Source organism: Corvus hawaiiensis (genome assembly GCF_020740725.1).
Source record: "Corvus hawaiiensis isolate bCorHaw1 chromosome 41 unlocalized genomic scaffold, bCorHaw1.pri.cur SUPER_41b, whole genome shotgun sequence".
Taxonomy (NCBI): Eukaryota; Metazoa; Chordata; class Aves; order Passeriformes; family Corvidae; genus Corvus; species Corvus hawaiiensis.
This window is the reverse complement of record NW_025963272.1, coordinates 20,854-38,323: the sequence shown is the minus strand read 5'-3', so window position 1 is coordinate 38,323 and position 17,470 is coordinate 20,854. Positions and strand designations below refer to the sequence as shown.

The 17,470-nt window shown below is 59.3% G+C and overlaps 3 long non-coding RNA genes across 3 annotated transcripts; 1 reads left to right on the top strand and 2 right to left on the bottom strand.

The window, feature by feature from the left end:
* Window positions 1–594: 594 nt before the first annotated feature.
* LOC125320833 lies at window positions 595–1,287 on the bottom strand. Its single transcript, XR_007201293.1, has 3 exons — window positions 1,239–1,287; window positions 826–923; window positions 595–671 (listed from the first exon to the last, which is right to left on the bottom strand). It is a non-coding gene; the product is annotated as an uncharacterized LOC125320833 (long non-coding RNA).
* Window positions 1,288–3,962: 2,675 nt separating this feature from the next.
* Window positions 3,963–4,833, bottom strand: LOC125320831. Its single transcript, XR_007201291.1, has 3 exons — window positions 4,746–4,833; window positions 4,216–4,237; window positions 3,963–4,071 (listed from the first exon to the last, which is right to left on the bottom strand). It is a non-coding gene; the product is annotated as an uncharacterized LOC125320831 (long non-coding RNA).
* A 9,234-nt stretch (window positions 4,834–14,067) lies between these two features.
* On the top strand, window positions 14,068–14,784 carry LOC125320832. The gene is made up of 3 exons (XR_007201292.1): window positions 14,068–14,137; window positions 14,334–14,363; window positions 14,729–14,784. It is a non-coding gene; the product is annotated as an uncharacterized LOC125320832 (long non-coding RNA).
* The last annotated feature ends 2,686 nt before the right edge of the window (window positions 14,785–17,470 follow it).

Below are 17,470 nucleotides of genomic sequence, written 5' to 3'. Positions count from 1 at the left end.
CCCCATAGATTCACAGAAACACCCAAAATTCCTTAAAAAGCTCAAAAATACCCTAAAAATGGGTATTTTGGTCGTTTTTGCCCCAAATTTGGGGTTTCTGTGGGGCTGAGGAGGCGCTATGGGGCAGAGAGGTTGATGTGGGGCGGAGACCCCCAAGTTCTGCCCCATAGATTCACAGAAACACCCAAAATTCCTAAAAAACCCTAGAAATGGGAATTTTGGTCATTTTTGCCCCAAATTTGGGGTTTCTGTGGGGTTGAGGAGCTGCTATGGGGCAGAGAGGTGTCGATGTGGGGCAGAGACCCCCAAGTTCTGCCCCATAGATTCACAAAAACCCCAAAAAAAGACTAAAACATGGGAATTTTGGTCTTTTTTGGTGCGAATTTTCATCAGTTTTGCCCCGAATTTGGGGTTTCTGCTGGGGCTGAGGGGTCGATGTGGGGCAGAGATCCCTGAGTTCTGCCCCCACAGATTCCCGAAAAACCCCAAAAATCCCTAAAAAAACTCAAAAATGGGGATTTTGGTCTTTTTTGCCCCCAAATTTGGGGTTTCTGTGGGGTCTGAGGAGGCGCTATGGGGCAGAGAGGTCGATGTGGGGCAGAGATCCCTGAGTTCTGCCCCATAGATTCACAGAAACACCCCAAAAATTCCTAAAAAAGCTCAAAAATACCCTAAAAATGGGTGTTTTAGTCATTTTTGCCCCAAATTTGGGGGTTTCTGTGGGGGCTGAGGAGCCGCTATGGGGCAGAGAGGTCGATTGTGGGGCAGAGATCCTGAGTTCTGCCCCACAGATTCCCGAAAAACCCCAAAAATCCCTAAAAAAACTCAAAAATGGGTATTTTGGTCGTTTTTGCCCCAAATTTGGGGTTTCTGTGGGGCTGAGGAGCCGCTATGGGGCAGAGAGGTTGATGTGGGGCAGAGACCTGTGAGTTGTGCCCCACAGATTCCCGAAAAACCCCAAAAATCCCTAAAAAACCCTAGAAATGGGAATTTTGGGTCATTTTTGCCCCAAATTTGGGGTTTCTGTGGGGCTGAGGAGGCGCTATGGGGCAGAGAGGTCGATGTGGGGCAGAGACCCCAAGTTCTGCCCCATAGATACCCAAAAACACCCCAAAAATCCTAAAATAACTTCAAAAAACCCTAGAAATGGGAATTTTGGTCATTTTTGCCCCAAATTTGGGGTTTCTGTGGGGCTGAGGAGCCGCTATGGGGCAGAGGTGTCGATGTGGGGCAGAGACCCCCGAGTTCTGCCCCATAGATTCACAAAAAACCAAAAAATTCTTTTAAAAACCTTGAAAAGCCCTTAAAAATGGGGGTTTTGGTCCTTTTGGTGCGAATTTTCGTCATTTCTGTCGTAAATTTGGGGTTTCTGTGGGGCAGAGGGGGTCGATGTGGGACAGGTGAGCTCCAGGTGAATCCAGGTGAGTCCAGGTGAGCTCCAGGTGAGTCCAGGTGAGTCCAGGTGAGCTCCAGGTGAGTCCAGGTGAGTTCCAGGTGAGTCCAGGTGAGCTCCAGGTGAGCCCAGGTGAGCTCAGGTGAGTCCAGGTGAGTTCCAGGTGAGTCCAGGTGAGCTCCAGGTGAGCTCCAGGTGAGTCCAGGTGAGCTCCAGGTGAGTCCAGGTGAGTCCAGGTGAGTCCAGGTGAGCTCCAGGTGAGCTCCAGGTGAGTCCAGGTGAGTTCCAGGTGAGTCCAGGTGAGCTCCAGGTGAGTCCAGGTGAGTTCCAGGTGAGCTCCAGGTGAGTTCCAGGTGAGTCCAGGTGAGTTCCAGGGTGAGCTCCAGGTGAGCTCCAGGTGAGTCCAGGTGAGTTCCAGGTGAGCTCCAGGTGAGCTCCAGGTGAGTTCCAGGTGAGTCCAGGTGAGCTCCAGGTGAGCTCCAGGTGAGCTCCAGGTGAGTTCCAGGTGAGTCCAGGTGAGTTCCAGGTGAGCTCCAGGTGAGTTCCAGGTGAGTTCCAGGTGAGCTCCAGGTGAGCTCCAGGTGAGTTCCAGGTGAGTCCAGGTGAGTTCCAGGTGAGCTCCAGGTGAGTTCCAGGTGAGTTCCAGATGAGTTCCAGGTGAGCTCCAGGTGAGCTCCAGGTGAGTCCAGGTGAGCCCAGGTGAGCTCCAGGTGAGTTCCAGGTGAGTCCAGGTGAGCTCCAGGTGAGCCCAGGTGAGTCCAGGTGAGCCCAGGTGAGCCCAGGTGAGCTCCAGGTGAGCTCCAGGTGAGCCCAGGTGAGCTCCAGGTGAGCTCCAGGTGAGTTCCAGGTGAGCTCCAGGTGAGCTCCAGTGAGTCCAGGTGAGCTCCAGGTGAGCTCCAGGTGAGTTCCAGGTGAGTTCCAGGTGAGTCCAGGTGAGCCCAGGTGGGCTCCAGGTGAGTCCAGGTGAGTTCCAGGTGAGTTCCAGGTGAGTCCAGGTGAGTCCAGGTGAGTCCCAGGTGAGTCCAGGCGAATCCAGGTGAGTCCCAGGTGAGCTCCAGGTGAGTTCCAGGTGAGCCCAGGTGAGCTCCAGGTGAGCTCCAGGTGAGTTCCAGGTGAGTCCAGGTGAGCTCCAGGTGAGCTCCAGGTGAGTTCCAGGTGAGTTCCAGGTGAGCTCCAGGTGAGCTCCAGGTGAGTTCCAGGTGAGTTCCAGGTGAGCTCCAGGTGGGCTCCAGGTGAGCTCCAGGTGAGCTCCAGGTGAGTTCCAGGTGAGTTCCAGGTGAGTCCAGGTGAGCTCCAGGTGAGCTCCAGGTGAGTTCCAGGTGAGTTCCAGGTGAGTCCAGGTGAGCTCCAGGTGAGTCCAGGTGAGTCTAGGTGAGCTCCAGGTGAGTCCAGGTGAGTTCCAGGTGAGCTCCAGGTGAGCTCCAGGTGAGTCCAGGTGAGTTCCAGGTGAGTTCCAGGTGAGTCCAGGTGAGTTCCAGGTGAGTCCAGGTGAGCTCCAGGTGAGCCCAGGTGAGCTCCAGGTGAGTCCAGGTGAGCCCAGGTGAGTTCCAGGTGAGTCCAGGTGAGTTCCAGGTGAGTTCCAGGTGAGCTCCAGGTGAGTTCCAGGTGAGCTCCAGGTGAGTCCAGGTGAGCTCCAGGTGAGCTCCAGGTGAGTCCAGGTGAGTTCCAGGTGCGCCCAGGTGAGCTCCAGGTGAGCCCAGGTGAGTCCAGGTGAGTTCCAGGTGAGTCCAGGTGAGTCCAGGTGAGTTCCAGGTGAGTTCCAGGTGAGCTCCAGGTGAGTTCCAGGTGAGCTCCAGGTGAGTCCAGGTGAGTTCCAGGTGAGTTCCAGGTGAGCTCCAGGTGAGTCCAGGTGAGCTCCAGGTGAGCTCCAGGTGAGTCCAGGTGAGTTCCAGGTGAGCTCCAGGTGAGCTCCAGGTGAGTCCAGGTGAGTTCCAGGTGAGCTCCAGGTGAGCTCCAGGTGAGTTCCAGGTGAGCCCAGGTGGGCTCCAGGTGAGTCCAGGTGAGTCCAGGTGAGTCCAGGTGAGCTCCAGGTGAGCCCAGGTGAGTCCAGGTGAGCCCAGGTGAGCTCCAGGTGAGTCCAGGTGAGTTCCTGGTGAGTCCAGGTGAGTTCAGGTGAGTCCAGGTGAGCTCCAGGTGAGTCCAGTGAGCTCCAGGTGAGCTCCAGGTGAGCCAGGTGAGTCCAGGTGAGCTCCAGGTGAGTCCAGGTGAGTTCCAGGTGAGCTCCAGGTGAGCTCCAGGTGAGTTCCAGGTGAGTCCAGGTGAGCTCCAGGTGAGCCCAGGTGAGTCCAGGTGAGTCCAGGTGAGCCCAGTGAGTCCGGTGAGTCCAGGTGAGTTCCAGGTGAGTTCCAGGTGAGCTCCAGGTGAGCCCAGGTGAGCCCAGGTGAGTCCAGGTGAGCCCAGGTGAATCCAGGTGAGTCCAGTGAGTTCCAGGGTGAGCTCCAGGTGAGTCCAGGTGAGTCCAGGTGAGTTCCAGGTGAGCTCCAGGTGAGTCCAGGTGAGCCCAGGTGAGCCCAGGTGAGCCCAGGTGAGCTCCAGGTGAGTCCAGGTGAGCTCCAGGTGAGCTCCAGGTGAGTCCAGGTGAGTCCAGGTGGGCTCCAGGTGAGCTCCAGGTGAGCTCCAGGTGAGTCCAGGTGAGTCCAGGTGAGTCCTTGGAGCACCTGAAGGACCCAAATCCTGACCTGGGGCTCACCTGGGGCGGTTCCCCTGGATTTTTGGGGCGGGTTGGGATCAACTTCAGGAGCTCACCTGGTGCCCAGGTAACCCAGGTGAGCCCCGGTGTGTCCTTGGGTTACCTGGAGCACCTGAAGGACCCAAATCCTGACCCGGGGCTCACCTGGGGCTCACCTGGGGTGGTTCCTGTGGATTTTGGGGTGGTTCCCACAGATTTTGGGGTGGTTCCTGTGGATTTTGGGGCAATTCCCCTGGATTTTGGGGTGGTTTCTGTGGATTTTGGGGCAATTCCCCTGGATTTTGGGGTAGTTCCTGTGGATTTTGGGGTGGTTCCTGTGGATTTTGGGGCGGTTGGGATAAACTCCGGGAGCTCAGCCGGTGCCTGGATGAGGCTCCCCAGGTGACGCGGGGCCGTGTCGCGCAGAGTACGTGGAGCACCTGAAGGACCCAAATCCTGAACCAGGGCTCACCTGGGGCTGTCCCTGTGGATTTTGGGGTGGTTCCTGTGGATTTTGGGGCGGTTCCCACAGATTTTGGGGTGGTTCCTGTGGATTTTGGGGTGGTTTCGATGAACTCCGGGAGCTCAGCCCGTGCCCGGGTGAGTCTCCCCGGGTGACGCGGGGGCGTGTCGCGCAGAGTACGTGGAGCACCTGAAGGACCCCAAATCCTGAACCAGGCTCACCTGGGGTGGTTCCTGTGGATTTTGGGGTGGTTCCTGTGGATTTTGGGGTGGTTCCCACAGATTTTGGGGTGGTTCCTGTGGATTTGGGGTGGTTTCGATGAACTCCGGGAGCTCAGCCCGTGCCTGGATGAGGCTCCCCGGGTGACGCGGGGCCGTGTCCCGCAGAGTACCTGGAGCACCTGAAGGACCCAAATCCTGACCCGGGGCTCACCTGGGGCTCACCTGGAGCTCACCTGGGGCTGTCCCCGTGGATTTTGGGGTGGTTCCTGTGGATTTTGGGGTGGTTCCCACAGATTTTGGGGTGGTTCCTGTGGATTTTGGTGGCGGTTGGGATAAACTCCGGGACCTCAGCCCGTGCCTGGATGAGCCTCCCGGGTGAGGCGGGGCCGTGTCCCGCAGAGTACCTGGAGCACCTGAAGGACCCAAATCCTGACCCGGGGCTCACCTGGGGCTGTCCCCGTGGATTTTGGGGTGGTTCCCACAGATTTTTGGGGTGGTTCCCACAGATTTTGGGGTGGTTTCGATGAACTCCGGGAGCTCAGCCGGTGCGCGGATGAGCCTCCCCGGGTGACGCGGGGCCGTGTCCCGCAGAGTACCTGGAGCACCTGAAGGACCCAAATCCTGACCCGGGGCTCACCTGAGGCTCACCTGGGGTAGTTCCTGTGGATTTTGGGGTGGTTCCCACAGATTTTGGGGTGGTTTCGATGAAACTCCGGGAGCTCAGCCGGTGGCGCGATGAGGCTCCCCGGGTGACGCGGGGGCCGTGTCGCGCAGAGTACGTGGAGCACCTGAAGGACGAGGGCCGCGTGTGCGCCATCATCGCGCGCCTGCAGCGCTACCTGCAGGGCAAGGGCAGCCCCGAGGAGCTGTGCCGCGTCTACCTGCGCCGCGTGCTCCACACCTACTACAAGTTCGACTACGGCGCCGCCCGCAGGAAGGGCGGGGCCGCCCAGGTGAGGCAGGAGAAGGAGGGGGAGGAGCAGGAGGAGAAGAAGGAGGAGGAGGAGAAGGAGAAGAAGGAGGAGGAGGAGGAGGAGGAGGAAGATTCGGAGGCGCTGATGGAGAGGTTGTGCAGGTGAGGGGGCGGCGGCCGGCGGGGGGGTGGGAGGAGGGGGGGGGGGAGTGGGGGGTGGGGATGTACCTGGGGATACCTGGGTGGGGTTAGGGCGCACCTGGAGGGGGTCGGGACGCACCTGGGTGGGGTCAGGGCGCACCTGGGTGGGGTCAGGGCGCACCTGGGTGGGGTCAGGGCACATCTGGGTGGGGTCAGGGCGCACCTGGAGGGGGTCAGGGCGCACCTGGGTGGGGTCAGGGCACACCTGGGTGGGGTCAGGGCGCACCTGGGCACACCTGGATGGGGAAAATGGGGGTTGGGACACAGCTGGGCACACCTGGGTGGAGTCAGGACACACCTGGACATGTGGGGGTGGGGTCAGGGCACACCTGGGCGGGCTCCGGGCACACCTGGACACGGCATGGCGGGGTCAGGACGCACCTGGGCACACCTGGGTGGGGTCAGGGCACACCTGGAGAGGGCCTGGGCACACCTGGGTGGGTTCAGGGCACACCTGGAGAGGGCCTGGGCACACCTGGGCGGGGTCAGGGCGCACCTGGGCGCACCTGGGCGGGGTCAGGACACACCCTGGGCACACGTGGGCAGGGGTCAGGACACACCTGGGCGGGCTCAGGGCACACCTGGGCGGGCTCAGGGCACACCTGGGCACACGTGGGGCAGGGTCAGGACACACCCTGGGCGGGCTCAGGGCACACCTGGGCGGGCTCAGGGCACACCTGGGTGGGGTCAGGACACACCTGGGCACACGTGGGCAGGGTCAGGACACACCTGGGTGGGCTCAGGGCACACCTGGGTGGGCTCAGGGCACACCTGGGCACACGTGGGCAGGGTCAGGGCACACCTGGGCGGGCTCAGGGCACACCTGGGTGGGCTCAGGGCACACCTGGGTGGGGTCAGGACACACCTGGGCACACGTGGGCAGGGTCAGGGCACACCTGGGCGGGCTCAGGGCACACCTGGGTGGGCTCAGGGGCACACCTGGGCACACGTGGGCAGGGTCAGGACACACCTGGGTGGCTCAGGGCACACCTGGGTGGGCTCAGGGGCACACCTGGGTGGGGTCAGGACACACCTGGGCACACGTGGGCAGGGTCAGGACACACCTGGGTTGGGGTCAGGGCACACCTGGGCACACGTGGGCAGGGTCAGGGCACACCTGGGCGGGCTCAGGGCACACCTGGGCACACGTGGGCAGGGTCAGGGCACACCTGGGCGGGCTCAGGGCACACCTGGGTGGGGTCAGGGCACACCTGGGCACACGTGGGCAGGGTCAGGGCACACCTGGGCGGGCTCAGGGCACACCTGGGCGGGCTCAGGGCACACCTGGGCACACGTGGGCAGGGTCAGGGCACACCTGGGCGGGCTCAGGGCACACCTGGGCGGGCTCAGGGCACACCTGGGCACACGTGGGCGGGGTCAGGACACACACCTGGGCACACCTGGGCGGGCTCAGGACACACCTGTGCCCCCCCCGGGCAGGTTCGTGTACGCCAAGGACCGCACGGACCGCATCCGCACCTGCGCCATCCTGTGCCACATCTACCACCACGCCCTGCACAGCCGCTGGTACCGCTCGCCCGCGACCATCATGCTCATGTCCCACCTGCAGGACAACATCCAGCACGCCGACCCGCCCGTGCAGGTGAGGGGCACACCTGGGAGGGTGAGGGGCACACCTGAGGGGGGAAAACACACCTGGGGGGTGAGGGGCACACCTGGGGGGCACAGACCCGCCCGTAGCAGGTGAGGGGCACACCTGGGAGGGTGACGGGCACGCCTGGGGGGTGAGGGGTACACCTGGGCAGGTGAGGGGCACACCTGGGGGGCAGAGACCCGCCCGTTGCAGGTGAGAGGGCACACCTGGGCGGTAGAGACCCACCCGTGCAGGTGAGGGGCACACCTGGGGGTGGAAAACACAACCCTGGGCAGGTGAGGGGCACAGCTGGGGGGCAGAGACCTGCCCATGCAGGTGAGGGGCACACCTGAGGGGGTGAGGGGCACACCTGGGGGGCAGAAACACACCCGTGCAGGTGAGGGGCACACCTGGGGGGGGAAAACACACCTGGGAGGGTGAGGGGCACACTTGGGCAGGTGAGGGGCACACCTGGGGGGGAAAACACACCTGGGCAGGTGAGGGCACAGCTGGGGGGCAGAGACCCGCCCATGCAGGTGAGGGGCACACCTGGGGGGCAGAAACACACCTGGGCAGCTGAGTGGCACACCTGGGCAGGTGAGGGGCACACCTGGGCAGTAGAGACCCGCCCGTGCAGGTGAGGGGCACACCTGGGGGGTGAGGGGCACACCTGGGCAGCTGAGTGCCACGCCTGGGGGGCAGAGACCCACCCGTGCAGGTGAGGGGCACACCTGGGCAGGTGAGGGGCACACCTGGGCAGCTGAGTGGCACACCTGGGCAGGTGAGGGGCACACCTGGGGGGCAGAGACCCACCCGTGCAGGTGAGGGGCACACCTGGGAGGGTGAGGGGCACACCTGGGGGGGCAGAAACACACCTGGGCAGGTGAGGGGCACACCTGGGCAGCTGAGTGGCACGCCTGCGGGGAATCAGAGACGCCGCCCGTGCAGGTGAGGGGCACACCTGGGGGGCAGAGAAGTCACCTGGGCAGGTGAGGGGCACACCTGGGGGCAGAGAGTCACCTGGGCAGGTGAGGGGGCACACCTGGGGGGCAGAGGCACAGCTGGGCAGGGTGAGGGGCACAGCTGGGCAGGTGAGGGGCACAGCTGGGCACATGAAGCACATCTGAGCAGGGGAGCTCACCTGTGCCAGCCTTCCCTCAGGCCCCTCCCCCTTCTTCAGGTGAGCTCACGTGTCCACACCCTCCCCCCACAGGGCTCTCACCTGTGCCACCCCTCTCCCCTCTGACCTTTCACCTGCCCAGGTGCCCTCACCTGTGCCACCCCTCCCCAGGTGCCCTCACCTGCCCAGGTGCCCTCACCTGTGTCTCCCCTCCCCAGGTGCCCTCACCTGCCCAGGGTGACCTCAACTGTCCTCTCCTCCCCCCTCAGACCTCTCACCTGTCCCACCCTCTCCAGGTGCCCTCACCTGTGCACTCCCTCCCTCCTTTCCAGGTGCCCTCACCTGCCCAGGTGCCCTCACCTGTGCCACCCCTCCCCAGGTGCTCTCACCTGTCCCACCCCTCTCCAGGTGCCCTCACCTGCCCAGGTGCCCTCACCTGCCCAGGTGCCCTCACCTGTCCCACCCCTCTCCAGGTGCCCTCACCTGCCCAGGTGCCCTCACCTGTCCCACGCTCTCCAGCTGCCCTCACCTGTCCCACTCCTCTCCAGGTGCCCTCACCTGCCCAGCTGCCCTCACCTGCCCAGGTGCCCTCACCTGTGTCTCCCTCTCCAGGTGCCCTCACCTGCCCAGGTGCCCTCACCTGTGTCTCCCCTCTCCAGGTGCCCTCACCTGCCCAGGTGCCCTCACCTGTCCCACCCCTCCCCAGGTGCCCTCACCTGTCCCACCCCTCTCCAGCTGCCCTCACCTGCCCAGGTGCCCTCACCTGTCCCACCCCTCTCCAGCTGCCCTCACCTGCCCAGGTGCCCTCACCTGTCCCACCCCTCTCCAGCTGCCCTCACCTGCCCAGGTGCCCTCACCTGTCCCACCCCTCTCCAGGTGCCCTCACCTGTCCTCCCCTCCCCCCTCAGACCTCTCACCTCTGCCACTCTAGGTGCCCTCACCTGCCCAGGTGCCCTCACCTGTCCCACCGCTCTCCAGGTGCCCTCACCTGCCCAGGTGCCCTCACCTGTCCCACCTTCTCCAGCTGCCCTCACCTGTCCCACCCCTCTCCAGCTGCCCTCACCTGCCCAGGTGCCCTCACCTGTCCCACCCTTCTCCAGCTGCCTCACCTGTCCCACCCCTCTCCAGCTGCCCTCACCTGCCCAGGTGCCCTCACCTGTCCCACCCCCTCTCCAGCTGCCCTCACCTGCCCAGGTGCCCTCACCTGTCCCACCCCTCTCCAGCTGCCCTCACCTGTCCCACCGCTCTCCAGCTGCCCTCACCTGTCCCACTCTTCTCCAGGTGCCCTCACCTGCCCAGCTGCCCTCACCTGTCCCACCGCTCTCCAGCTGCCCTCACCTGTCCCACCCCTCTCCAGGTGCCCTCACCTGCCCAGGTGCCCTCACTTGTCCCACTCCTCTCCAGGTGCCCTCACCTGCCCAGCTGCCCTCACCTGTCCACCCTTCTCCAGCTGCCCTCACCTGTCCCACCCCCTCTCCAGCTGCCCTCACCTGCCCAGGTGCCCTCACCTGTGTCTCCCCTCCCCCCGCAGATCCTCTACAACCGCACCATGGTCCAGCTGGGCATCTGCGCCTTCCGCCAGGGCCTCATCAAGGACCGCGCACAACGCCCTGCTGGACATCCAGTCCTCGGGCCGCGCCAAGGAGCTGCTGGGCCAGGGGCTGCTCCTCAGGAGCCTCCAGGAGCGCAACGCCGAGCAGGAGAAGGTGGAGAAGCGGCGCCAGGTGCCCTTCCACATGCACGTCAACCTGGAGCTGCTCGAGTGCGTCTACCTGGTGGCGGCCATGCTGCTGGAGATCCCCTACACATGGCCGCCACGGAGTTCGACGCGCGCCGCAGGATGATCAGCAAGCAGTTCCACCACCAGCTGCGCGTCGGCGAGAGGCAGCCCTGCTGGGTGAGGGCGCGCGCTCGGAGGGGTCCGCCGTGAAGTTGGGGGGTTTTGGGGTCAGACGTTGGGGTTTGAGGTCCTAATGACGTAGATCCGGTTTTGGTTGGGTTTTTGTATCTCTTAAACGGAGGTTCTGGGTGGTTCCTGATGTTCCTCAAGCCACGCTTGGGGGTTTTGACCAAATTTGGGGGTTTTGAGGTCAAAAGTTGAGGTTTGAGGTCCATAATGACGTAGATCCGGTTTTGGTTGGGTTTTTTGTATCTCTTAAAACGGAGGTTCTGGGTGGTTCCTGATGTTCCTCAAGCACGCTTCGGGTTTTGACCCAAATTTGGGGGTTTTGGGGTCAAAAGTTGGGGTTGAGGTCCATAATTACGTAGGTCCGGTCTCGGTTGGGTTTTTGTATCTCTTAAAATGGAGGATTTGGTGGTTGTTGATGTTCTTCAAACCATGGTTGGTGGTTTTGACCTAAATTCAGGGGTTCTGAGTCAAAATTTGGGGGTTTTGGGGTCAAAAGTTGAGGTTTGAGGTCCATAATTACGTAGATCCGCTCTTGGTTTGGTTTTTGTATCTCTTAAAATGGAGATGCTGGTTCTTCTTGATGTTCCTGAAGCCAGGGTTGGTGATTTTGGTCTAAATTTGGGGGTTTTTGGGTCAAAACTTGGAGGTTTGGGGTCAAAAGTTGAGGTTTGAGGTCCATAATGACGTAGATCTGGTTTTGGTTGGGTTTCTTTATCTCTTAAAATGGAGGTTCTGGTGGTTCTTGATGTTCCTCAAGCCACACTTGGTGGTTTTGACCCAAATTTGGAGGTTTTGGGGTCAGAAGTTGGGGTTTGAGGTCCATAATTACATGGATCCCGTCTTGGTTTGGTTTTTGTCTCATTGAAAATGGAGCTTCTGGTGCTCCTTGACGTTCTTCAAATCCAAATCGGTTCTTTTGCCCAAAATGGGGCTCTTTTGACCCAAAATTGGGGGATTTCAACCCAAAATTAGATGCTTGAGGTCCATAATTGCCTCGGTTCAGTCTTGGTTTGATTCTTCTGCTTTGTAATTTGGAGGTTCTGGTTCTTGCTGAGGTTTCTCAACCCAAAATTTGGGCATTTTGACCAAAATTTGAAGATTTTGCCCCAAAACTTGGTGCTTCTCACCCATAATTACCTCAGACCGATCTCATTCTGTTCCTCCCACCCCAAACTTTGGAGCTTCTCCATCTCCAGGACGTTCCTCACCCCCAAATCTTGGTTTTTTTCACCAAAACTTGGTTCTTTTGACCAAAATTTGAGGATTTTGCCCCAAAACTTGGTGCTTCTCACCCATAATTTCATGGATCCAGTCTTGGTTTGGTTCCCCCACCCCAAACTTTGGAGCTTCTCCATCTCCAGGACGTTCCTCACCCCCAAAACCTCCATTTTTTCACCAAAACTTGGGGTTTTGACCCAAAACTTGGTTCTTTTGACCAAAATCTGCCAATTTTGCCCCAAAACTTGGTGCTTCTGACCCATAATTACCTCAGACCGATCTCATTCTGCTCCTCCCACCCCAAAGTTTGGAGCTTCTCCATCTCCAGGACGTTCCTCACCCCCAAATCTTGGTTTTTTTCACCAAAACTTGGTTCTTTTGACCAAAATTTGGGGATTTTGCCCCAAAACTTGGTGCTTCTCACCCATAATTTCATGGATCCAGTCTTGGTTCGGTTCCCCCCCCAAAACCCGGAGCTTCTGCATCTCCAGGTCGTTCCTCACCCCAAAACCTCCATTTTTTTCACCAAAACTTGGGCATTTTTGACCCAAAACTTGGGGGTTTTGACCAAAATTTGGGGATTTTGACCCAAAACTTGGTTCTTTTGACCAAAATCTGCCAATTTTGCCCCAAATCTTGGTGCTTCTGACCCATAATTACCTCAGACCGATCTCCTTCTGTTCCTCCCACCCCAAACTTTGGAGCTTCTCCATCTCCAGGACGTTCCTCACCCCCAAAACCTCCATTTTTTTCACCAAAACTTGGGGTTTTGACCCAAAACTTGGTTCTTTTGACCAAAATTTGAGGCTTTTGCCCCAAAACTTGGTGCTTCTCACCCATAATTTCATGGATCCAGTCTTGGTTCGGTTCCCCCACCCCAAAACCCGGAGCTTCTCCATCTCCTGGACGTTCCTCACCCCCAAAACCTCCATTTTTTCACCAAAACTTGGGGGTTTTGACCCAAAACTTGGGCATTTTGACCAAAATCTGCCAATTTTGCCCCAAAACTTTCTGCTTCTCACCCATAATTACCTCAGACCGATCTCATTCTGCTCCTCCCACCCCAAACTTTGGAGCTTCTCCATCTCCAGGACGTTCCTCACCCCCAAATCTTGGTTTTTTTCACCAAAACTTGGGGTTTTGACCCAAAACTTGGTTGTTTTGACCAAAATTTGGGGATTTTGCCCCAAAACTTGGTGCTTCTCACCCATAATTTCATGGATCCAGTCTTGGTTCGGTTCCCCCACCCCAAAACTCGGAGCTTCTCCATCTCCAGGTTGTTCCTCACCCCAAAACCTCCATTTTTTCACCAAAACTTGGGGTTTTGACCCAAAACTTGGTTCTTTTGACCAAAATTTGAGGATTTTGCCCCAAAACTTGGTGCTTCTCACCCATAATTTCATGGATCCAGTCTTGGTTTGGTTCCCCCACCCCAAACTTTGGAGCTTCTCCATCTCCTGGACGTTCCTCATCCCCAAAACCTCCATTTTTCCACCAAAACTTGGGCATTTTTGACCAAAACTTGGGAATTTTGACCAAAATCTGCCAATTTTGCCCCAAAACTTTCTGCTTCTCACCCATAATTACCTCAGACCGATCTCCTTCTGCTCCTCCCACCCCAAAACCCGGAGCTTCTCCATCTCCAGGACGTTCCTCACCCCCAAATCTTGGTTTTTTCACCAAAACTTGGTTCTTTTGACCAAAATTTGAGGATTTTGCCCCAAAACTTGGTGCTTCTCACCCATAATTTCATGGATCCAGTCTTGGTTTGGTTCCCCCACCCCAAACTTTGGAGCTTCTCCATCTCCTGGACGTTCCTCACCCCAAAACCTCCATTTTTTCACCAAAAATTGGGGGTTTTGACCCAAAACTTGGGCATTTTGACCAAAATCTGCCAATTTTGCCCCAAATCTTGGTGCTTCTGACCCATAATTACCTCAGACCGATCTCCTTCTGCTCCTCCCACCCCAAACTTTGGAGCTTCTCCATCTCCAGGACGTTCCTCACCCCCAAAACCTCCATTTTCCCACCAAAACTTGGGCGTTTCTTTGCGCTCCGAAACGGGGATTTTTCCCTTTTTTCCCAAACCCGCCGTTTTTTACCCCGAAACCTCCGCGCAGGCCCCCCCGAGTCCATGCGGGAGCACGTGGTGGCCGCCTCCAAGGCCATGAAGACGGGCGACTGGCGCCGCTGCCACCGCTTCGTGGTCAACGAGAAGATGAACGGCAAAGTCTGGGACCTGTTCCCCGAGGCCGACCAGGTGCGCGCCATGCTCGTCAGGTGAGCCCAGGTGTGCCCGGGTGTGCCCGGGTGTGCCCGGGTGTGCCCAGGTGTGCCCGGGGGAAGGGGTTTGGGGGGAATTTGGGGGATTTTGGGGCGTTTTGGGGGGATTTGAGTGGATTTTGGGGTGATTTTGGGAGCTGTAGAGAAGGACCAGGTGCGCGCCATGCTCGTCAGGTGAGCCCAGCGGTGCCCGGGTGTGCCCAGGTGTGCCCAGGTGTGCCCGGGTGTGCCCAGGTGTGCCCGGGTGTGCCCGGGGGAAGGGGTTTGGGGGGAATTTGGGGGATTTTGGGGCATTTTGGGGGGATTTGAGTGGATTTTGGGGTGATTTGGGAGCTGTAGGGAAGGACCAGGTGTGCCCAGGTGTGCCCAGGTGTGCCCAGGTACCCCCAGGTGCCCCCAGGTGTGCCCGGGGAAAGGATTTTGGAATTTGGGGCATTTTTGGGGGAATTTGGGGGATTTTGGGGCTGTAGAGAAGGACCAGGTGTGCCCAGGTGTGCCCAGGTGTGCCCGGGGGAAGGGGTTTGGGGGGAATTTGGGGGATTTTGGGGCATTTTGGGGGGATTTCAGTGGATTTTGAGGGAATTTTGGGAGTTGTAGAGAAGGACCAGGTGTGCCCAGGTGTGCCCAGGTGTGCTCAGGTGTGCCCGGGGGAAGGGGTTTGGGGGGATTTTGGGGGATTTTGGGGCGTTTTGGGGGGATTTGAGTGGATTTTGGGGTGATTTTGGGAGCTGTAGAGAAGGACCAGGTGTGCCCGGGGGAAGGATTTTGGAATTTGGGGCATTTTTTGGGGAATTTGGGGGATTTTGGGGCGTTTGGGGGGGATTTGAGTGGATTTTGGGGTCATTTTGGGGGCTTTAGAGAAGGACCAGGTGTGCCCAGGTGTGCCCAGGTGTGCCCGGGGAAAGGATTTTGGAATTTGGGGGATTTTTTGGGGAATTTGGGGGATTTTGGGGCTGTAGAGAAGGACCAGGTGTGCCCAGGTGTGCCCAGGTGTGCCCGGGGGAAGGGGTTTGGGGGGAATTTGGGGGATTTTGGGGCGTTTTGGGGGGATTTGAGTGGATTTTGGGGTCATTTTGGGAGCTGTAGAGAAGGACCAGGTGCGCGCCATGCTCGTCAGGTGAGCCCAGCGGTGCCCGGGTGTGCCCAGGTGTGCCCAGGTGTGCCCGGGTGTGCCCGGGTGTGCCCGGGTGTGCCCGGGGGAAGGGGTTTGGGGGGAATTTGGGGGATTTTGGGGCGTTTTGGGGGGATTTGAGTGGATTTTGGGGTGATTTTGGGAGCTGTAGGGAAGGACCAGGTGTGCCCAGGTGTGCCCGGGTGTGCCCAGGTACCCCCAGGTGCCCCCAGGTGTGCCCGGGGAAAGGATTTTGGAATTTGGGGCATTTTTGGGGGAATTTGGGGGATTTTGGGGCTGTAGAGAAGGACCAGGTGTGCCCAGGTGTGCCCAGGTGTGCCCGGGGGAAGGGGTTTGGGGGGAATTTGGGGGATTTTGGGGCATTTTGGGGGGATTTCAGTGGATTTTGAGGGAATTTTGGGAGTTGTAGAGAAGGACCAGGTGTGCCCAGGTGTGCCCGGGTGTGCCCAGGTGTGCCCAGGTGTGCCCGGGGGAAGGGGTTTGGGGGGATTTTGGGGGATTTTGGGGCGTTTTGGGGGGATTTGAGTGGATTTTGAGGGGATTTTGGGAGCTGTAGAGAAGGACCAGGTGCGCGCCATGCTCGTCAGGTGAGCCCAGCGGTGCCCGGGTGTGCCCGGGTGTGCCCAGGTGTGCCCAGGTGTGCCCGGGTGTGCCCGGGGGAAGGGGTTTGGGGGGAATTTGGGGGATTTTGGGGCGTTTGGGGGGATTTGAGTGGATTTTGGGGTGATTTTGGGAGCTGTAGAGAAGGACCAGGTGTGCCCAGGTGTGCCCGGGTGTGCCCAGGTACCCCCAGGTGCCCCCAGGTGTGCCCGGGGAAAGGATTTTGGAATTTGGGGCATTTTTGGGGGAATTTGGGGGATTTTGGGGCTGTAGAGAAGGACCAGGTGTGCCCAGGTGTGCCCAGGTGTGCCCGGGGGAAGGGGTTTGGGGGGAATTTGGGGGATTTTGGGGCATTTTGGGGGGATTTCAGTGGATTTTGAGGGAATTTTGGGAGTTGTAGAGAAGGACCAGGTGTGCCCAGGTGTGCCCGGGTGTGCCCAGGTGTGCCCAGGTGTGCCCGGGGGAAGGGGTTTGGGGGGATTTTGGGGGATTTTGGGGCGTTTTGGGGGGATTTGAGTGGATTTTGAGGGGATTTTGGGAGCTGTAGAGAAGGACCAGGTGCGCGCCATGCTCGTCAGGTGAGCCCAGCGGTGCCCGGGTGTGCCCGGGTGTGCCCAGGTACCCCCAGGTGCCCCCAGGTGTGCCCGGGGGAAGGATTTTGGAATTTGGGGGATTTTTTGGGGAATTTGGGGGATTTTGGGGCTGTAGAGAAGGACCAGGTGTGCCCAGGTGTGCCCGGGGGAAGGGGTTTGGGGGGAATTTGGGGGATTTTGGGGCGTTTTGGGGGGATTTGAGTGGATTTTGGGGTGATTTTGGGAGCTGTAGAGAAGGACCAGGTGCGCGCCATGCTCGTCAGGTGAGCCCAGCGGTGCCCGGGTGTGCCCAGGTGTGCCCAGGTGTGCCCAGGTGTGCCCGGGTGTGCCCGGGGGAAGGGTTTGGGGGGAATTTGGGGGATTTTGGGGCATTTTGGGGGGATTTCAGTGGTTTTTGAGGGGATTTGGGGACATTTTGGGGGGGATTTGGGGGCTTTAGAAAAGGACCAGGTGTGCCCAGGTGTGCCCAGGTGTGCCCAGGTGTGCCCGGGTGTGCCCAGGTGTGCCCGGGTGTGCCTGGGGGAACGGATTTGGGGGAGATTTGGGGCATTTTGGGGGGATTTGAGTGGATCTTGGGGTCATTTTGGGAGCTGTAGGGAAGGACCAGGTGCCCCTAGGTGTGCCCAGGTGTGCTCAGGGGAAGGGTTTGGGGGGAATTTGGGGGGTTTTGGGGCGTTTTGGGGGGATTTGAGTGGATTTTGGGGTCATTTTGGGGCTTTAGAGAAGGACCAGGTGTGCCCAGGTGTGCCCAGGTGTGCCCGGGGGAAGGGGTTTGGGGGGAATTTGGGGGATTTTGGGGCGTTTTGGGGGGATTTGAGTGGATTTTGAGGGGATTTTGGGAGCTGTAGAGAAGGACCAGGTGTGCCCAGGTGTGCCCAGGTGCCCCCAGGTGTGCCCAGGTGTGCCCAGGTGTGCCCCTCCCCGCAGGAAGATCCAGGAGGAGTCTCTCCGGACGTACCTGTTCACCTACAGCAGCGTCTACGACTCCATCAGGTGAGGGGGGATCTGGGGGGAAAAAGGCGGATTTTGGGGTAAACTGAAAAAAAATGGGAATTTTGGAGTAAAAATGGGGGATTTTGGGGTAAAAAAATGAGGGATTTTGAGGTTTAAAAATGGGGGATTTTGAGGTTTAAAAATGGGGGATTTTGAGGTAAAAAAAGTG